Source organism: Triticum dicoccoides, chromosome 2B, assembly GCF_002162155.2.
Source record: "Triticum dicoccoides isolate Atlit2015 ecotype Zavitan chromosome 2B, WEW_v2.0, whole genome shotgun sequence".
Classification (NCBI taxonomy): domain Eukaryota; kingdom Viridiplantae; phylum Streptophyta; class Magnoliopsida; order Poales; family Poaceae; genus Triticum; species Triticum dicoccoides.
Genome location: NC_041383.1, coordinates 581,915,268 through 581,921,967, shown reverse-complemented (window position 1 = coordinate 581,921,967; position 6,700 = coordinate 581,915,268).

Genomic DNA, 6,700 nt, shown 5'->3' with positions numbered 1-6,700 from the left:
ACTACATGATCATGCAATGGCAATATGACAAAAGTAAAGTATGTCATGATGATGATCAATGGAACGGTGGAAAGTTGCATGGCAATATATCTCGGAATGGCTATGGAAATGCCATAATAGGTAGGTATGGTGGCTGTTTTGAGGAAGATATAAGGAGGTTTATGTGTGATAGAGCGCATCGTATCACGGGGTTTGGATGCACCGGCGAAGCTTGCAACAACTCTCAAGGTGAGAAAGGGCAATGCACGGTACCAAAGAGGCTAGCAATAGTGGAAAGGTAAAAGTGCGTATAATCGATGGACTCAACATTAGTCAAAAGAACTCATATACTTATTGCAAAAAGTTAGAAGTCATCAAAAATCAAGCACTACGCGCATGCTCCTAGGGGGATAGATTGGTAGGAAAAGACCATCGCTCGTCCCCGACCGCCACTCATAAGGATGCACAAGCCAGGTTGTCGGGGAAACTCGATGCGAGTACGAGCGTCTTCTTGTTGTCTATCGCGAAGAACTTGGCGCTGATCACAGCGAGCTCGTGCATCCGACGATGCGGTGGAGTCGCTGTCGAGGTGGACCCGGCGAGTCGGCGATCTTGGCCTTCGGGGTGGAGAGTGCATGGTGGTTGCACCCCCACCAGTTTCGTCGCCACCGGCTCGCGCCTGGCAGTCCTGCCGCGGCAGCGACGTGCTCGGCTGTCGTGGAGTGTCGCCGTTGGCGAAGCCGATGAGGCTCTGAATGGTGGCCCTCCATTGGTCGATCTTGTCTTCCGCAGGAGGGTAATCCAGGAGCAGTTGAGCTCGCGCCAAAGCTTCTGCTTGAGTGGTGGACGGTAGTGGTGATCGGTGCAAGGAGCGGGATGTGCTCGGACTCCTAACTATGTTAGAAGGAGAAGTATCCCGTCCAGGAGACCGTGCCTCACTCGTGCCAGCATGTTGGCGTGCATGCTGGTCTTGAGCGCCCCGAGACCCACTAGCTTGATCTTGGTCCAACAAGCGTATGGTACTGCGAATACCATGACGCTGTCGGTCCTGCGCCTCCTGAGAGGGGCGCGGCGGATGTGAAGACACCAAGGTTTGTGCAGCCTTGTCCTTGGACCTGGCAGCACCGTGAGCTTCCTCGTCGATGTCCGTTCTTCCACCAGTGTCAACCCCACCACCCGTTTGTTCCGGTGGCGGTGAGATCGACGCGGACGGAGCAGCTGCCTCCGAAGCCTTCTTCTTCGGTGGCATGTCGATGAAGGAAATGAAGATCTAGCTCGTGTGAACGCCGGATCAGGTTCGCACAATCTCGACGCCCCCTACCTGGCGCACCAAAGATGTCGGGGAAACTGATCCACGAACACCTATGGGACCGGCGGACCGAGCCCCTTTCGGTTCGGCGGGGGGCGGAGGTCGCACGAAGAGCAGATCGAGGCGAAGCACACGAGCAGTTTACCCAGCTTCGGAGCTCTCCGAGAGATAATACCCCTACTGCTGCTTGTCTGATTGTATTCCGTTCTTACTCTAGAGAGCTAAGTGTTTTCTGACCTTGAAATGATCCGAACCAGCCGAACCCCCTCTACGTTGCGCATGGGCCTCCTTTTATACGCTCAAGGGGTCACCGACAGGTGGCAACGCAGAGAAGGGTAAGAATGTAAAAAAATAGCTACGGTTGGTACAACTACCTGCACAGTGCTCTCTACCTAATCCTGACGGCAGGGGACAAGGGCATTAAATGCCCGTCTGTGTCGCCTAAACAGTGTAGAAAAGGACCATCAGGGGCGCCACCGCCTGCCACGATGGCGATCTTGTCAGCATCGCATGCCACCGCTTACCGTTGGCTGCACAGCCTTCCGCCATGCGTGCCTAGAAAGGCCCCCAGGGCGACACGTTGGTGGATGCGCTGGAGCATGGGCACAGAGTGGCCGCTTGCCGCGGCAAGTGTCTTGTCGCGGTTTTGGTCTTGTCGCGCCCGGAGGCTTGTCGCTCGCCGGGCCTTGCCGGGACGCGTGGTGCGTCGCGGCAAGTTCCTTGAGATGCCTCGGTTGGCCTTCCCAGCAAGCTCCTCTTGCCGGGGCCTTGTCTCCTTGGTTTGAATACTTTGTTCTTGAATGGCTCCAAAGGAGCCACAGAGTATCTTGGCGGTCGTCCGGCAAGCCTTGCCGCGGGGTGCTGCCACTGCCCGTGCACAAGTTCGGGGTACTAGGGTACCCCTACTCTAGTACACCGATAGGAGCCCCCAGGCCTGGGCCACACACGGTGCCGAGCGATGTTGGGCCAGGCCCAAAATAGGGCACGGGCACGCGCGGCCCGGGTAAAGCCGAATCTTACTCCGTATCCACCGCGCCCTCCCCCAACGCCACGTGCTGAATGCGGCATCGTGGGAGAGATCGTGGGGGGTTTCTTTATTCGGAAGGACGAAACGTCCGCCCCCTCCCTCTTTATAAGCAGGGGAAACAGGGGCAGTTCGCCCATCTCGCCGTTTGTTGCTTCAACTCCAAGAATCTCCGCCGCAGAGAGCAGCGCTCCGCCCCCTGTCGCCACCAGCACCACCAACACCGTCGATCTCCTCCGCCACTTCCTCCATGGCTCCCAAAGCCGACAAGGGAAAGGGCGTGAAACGGCCGAGGCGCAGCGGTTCGCAGTGCTGCGGAAGGAGCAGGCCATCTTCCCCCCTCAGCTCGGCGCCAAGGAGCTGAGGGAGTACTACTACCTCTTCTGGTCGACGGAGACGCGAGCGCATCCGCGCACGAGGGTACTCCCGGCCACCGCTTCGGAGCTGGCTTCAAACGGGTATCCTTTCTTCGCGCTGTTCTTCTATTGCGGGCTCTGCCCGCCCTTCTCGGAGTTCTTCTGCGATATTATGAACACATACGGGCTCCGCCTCCTTGATTTCACCCCCAATGCCGTTCTGACCATGGCGGTTTTCGCACATCTGTGCGAAAACTTTGTCGGAGTCCACCCAAACGTAGCCCTCTTCCGCCACTTCTTCATGCCCCGAGTCGAGAGAGGAGAGCCCCTTGCAGGAGGAATCGCCTGGATCTCAAGAGTCGGCAAGAAAGAAGCCTATCTGGAGGGAGAGCATCACAGCAAATGGGAGGAGTGGAGAGCAGAGTGGTGCTGGATCGTCGAGGAGAACCCGCAGCCGTTCACTACCATGCGCCAAGCCCCAATAGTACGCGGCAACGATGGGAGCAACGTGGCCCCGGAAGACGACAGGCTGAGGATCGCCGTCACCCGAATCCTTCGCCTTAGGCTTGCCGGGCTCACTGTAGGCGCTGTCGGCGCAGATTTCCTTCGCCGCCGCATCGCCCCCCTGCAGGAGAGAGGGAGACCTGCCTGGGAGTTCAAGAACTCGGCGGACATCATGAGGCTGCGCCCGGGCCTCAACTTCAATTTCACCGTCCTGGAGCTGGATGCGATGCTCCTGGAGTTGTTCAAACGCGATCCTCAGCATCCATTCATGTTGCCGAGGAGCGTAGTTCCGTTGTGTCACAATTCTTCACTCGATCGGATCCGCGCGATGATGCCATTGTGCGATTCGCATGGAATCGCCCCAACTTGGCAAGAGCCTGCGGATGATGTCGTGCGGGCGTTCTTCGACAGCCTGGAGGAAGTGTCGATCCGCGCCGACGAGCAGAAGAGCCTCACCCGTGACACTACCGACGCTGAGCTGCAGCGCATCGCCACTAGGACGGAAGAGGCTGCGGCAGCAGCTGCCGCGGGCGAGTTCAGGTTTACCATGGAGGAGGCAGAGGCGGCAAGCCTTGCCGAGCGTGAGGAGTTTGTTGGCGAGGAAGATCTTGCCGGCCCTAAAGCTGAGCCGAGCGAACCCGGCGAGGAAGAGCCCGAACCTTCAGACAGCTTGCCGCAAGTGGAGCCCCCGGCCGCACCAAGAAGGCGCCTCCGCAGGGCCGGGGACGTAGCGGGGCGGCAGACGGGTCAACAGCCGCCGAGCCGCGCGACATGCTCTACCGCGGCAAGCTCCGTTGCCGCGGGAGCGCCTCACGCCGCTGCGGCAACTGGAGCGGGACCTTCCCGGCCCACCGCCACCGCCCCTGCCAAGCGGGCAAGGGAGCCCACTCCTCCGCCATGCCGCACCGGAGGGGAGCCGAACTTTGATCTCTCCGCGCTCAGCTCCGATGATGAAGAAGAAGAGTAAGCTTTCTTGTTGTCCTCGTAGTTCTTCAATCTTGTTGCTTTCATCTTGTATCTGACTTGCTTCGATCTGAATCCATTCCTTTTCAGGACGCTGGCCCAGAGAGCAGCGAAGAGAGCCAAGGCCTCGGTGATTGTCATCGAAGACGATCCCACCGTGTCAGCAGGGGGCGTGTCTGAACCCACCTTGACGGACCTGGCAACTACTCCCCAAAGCAGCCCCCAGCGTAAGTTTATAATTTACTTCCTGCCGTCAGGTGCGCGTGGGTGCTCTTTTCTCTTACTGATATCTTGATTGTTGGACTTGTGTAGGAGCATAGCAGCCTCACCAGGAGGGCCCGGAAGCCGCCCCTGAAGCGCCATCTGCTTCGACTACACCGCCAAGGGAGGAATCCCCGGCAAGGGAGCGCTCTCCGGCAAGGGAGAACTCTCCGGCAAGGGCCAGTTCTTCGGCAAGGGACGACACCAGTGATCCTCCGGCGGTTGAGACCGCGACTGCAGACCCCAGCACAGGTAATCCACTTGCCTACAAGCTTGCCCTTGGGCTTTTCTTCTTCTGACTTTCCTTTTGCATATTTGCTTGACTTCTCTCCCTTCTTCGTTCTTCAGATCCATCCGCCACTGAGCCGATGGAAACCGAAGCCGCTGAAGGAGAAGCCGGCGTCGATGAACCCGCCGGCGAAGAGGCCGCCAAGGCTGCCGCCGCGGAAGCCGGCGAGGGATCCAGCGATCGTACTGACGGCCCCGAGGCCGCAGTAGTGCCAGGCGCTGCACCGACCGCCGATCCCTCCGCCGCTGCCGCAGCGCCGGGCTCCGAAGAGCCCCAGCCCGGCGCCTACTTGAAGGCTGGTGATGGCGTCTTCATCAAGCTCCCCTGGGCTTCGAGCTCCAGGGCGCCGGTCGAAGGAGAAACCTTTGACGGAGAGGTGCTCGCTTCCGCCGGATTGGCGCTGGTTGACGCGCCAAGCAGCAGCGACGAGCCTGAAGAGGAGCGGCTGCTGCGGAAGCTGACATCGCTCTACCGCGCCTGACAAGCCAAGCTGGCTTCCCGAGAAGCGCTTGTCGCGAGGGCGGGAGTCAACATTGAGAAGCGCGCGGAGGAGCTCCGGGGTCTCAGGCAGGAGACTCTCCGGAGCCTGGCAGAAGAGCGGGAGCAACTTCTCGAGGAGCGGAAAGCTTTCCTCCTCGAGAAGGCTGAAGCCGAAGAGAAGCAACGGCTCGCCGCTGAAAGCCTGTTTGCGTAGGAAGGAGAGCTGGCGCAGCGCAAGGTGAACCTTGACAGCCATGAGGAGGAGCTTGCTGCGCGGGAGCTAGCGATTGGCGGGGCTCTCAAGGAGTCAAAGGACCTGCCGCAGCTGCCGAGGCCGCCATGAAGGAGCTGGAGGCGAAAGTGGCGCAGCTGGAGGCCAATCTCAGGATGAGCGGCGAGGAGCTTGCCGTGCTCAAGTGCGAGCGCGAGAAGGATGCTGCCGCCCACGGTGAGCTGCAAGGTCTTCTCGCGGAGAGGAGCAAGGAGCTCAGCGCCGCCAAGGACTCCAACGCGGATCTCGAGCTGAAGCTGGCCACGCTGACTCAGACGTTGGACGCCGCCAAGGAGCGAGAGGTGACCCTGTCGGAGAAGATCAAGGCCGATGAGGCGCTGCTGGCGAGCATTGCCGTCACCCAGAACTCGTTCAGGGAGACGGTGGAGCACTGGACCGAGGGTCTGGTGAATATCACCGCAGTCATCGACGGGGAGCTGGCGCAGCTGGGGATGGAGGACTTCGGGTACTCTTCCGACGAGCATCTCCAACCCAGTGCCAAGCTCAGCTTGTTCTTCAAGGGCGTGGCGACGGCCCTCCAGCGGCTTCAGGAGAAGATCCCAAAGCAGCTGGCCGACGAGTCGCGCAAGATTTGCGCGGGAGTTCTTCAAAAGGTGCTGGTGAAGGTGGCCTTCCGCAACCCAGGCCTCAACCTCACCAACGTCCTCAGGTCCCTGCCGCCCGACGCCGATCTGGAAGCGCTCAAGGCCCTTGTCGCACCCATTGTGGACAAGGTGACCGAGATCAAGAGGGTTGAGGGCGGTCGCGTAGACTAGGCCGCCCGTTTTATCTTTTTCCTTGTCGCTGCTGGTCATATCATGGGAACAATGTGTTAGAGCTGCGACAAGTTATCTTGTAATATAACTTTATTTTGGATAATGATTGCTATGTTATTTCCTTTACTAGATCCTTTGCTTTGTATGTTTTTACCCTACGCTTTTGGGGAACTTGTCGGCGCAGGCACCCGAGCCGCGAGCGCTGAGTGCGGGACGTCAGCAGCCTGCTGGCGGTGCCGCTCCGACAAGAAACCTTGTCGCGACTAGTTACAGCACACTTAAGTTGTTGAGCGGACTCGAAACAAAGTAAGGGCGCATCTAGCTACGAGTTGGTTCCTCCGTGCACAGGTTTTCCATACAAAGCACAGTCGTTCGAGGAAGATAACTTAAAAATTAAAACTAATTGCTCAGACTTTGGCAACTTAGCTTTTCTGTCGTTTGCTTCCCGGCAAGGCGAACCTTCCTTAAACAACGCCTGGTCCACACCA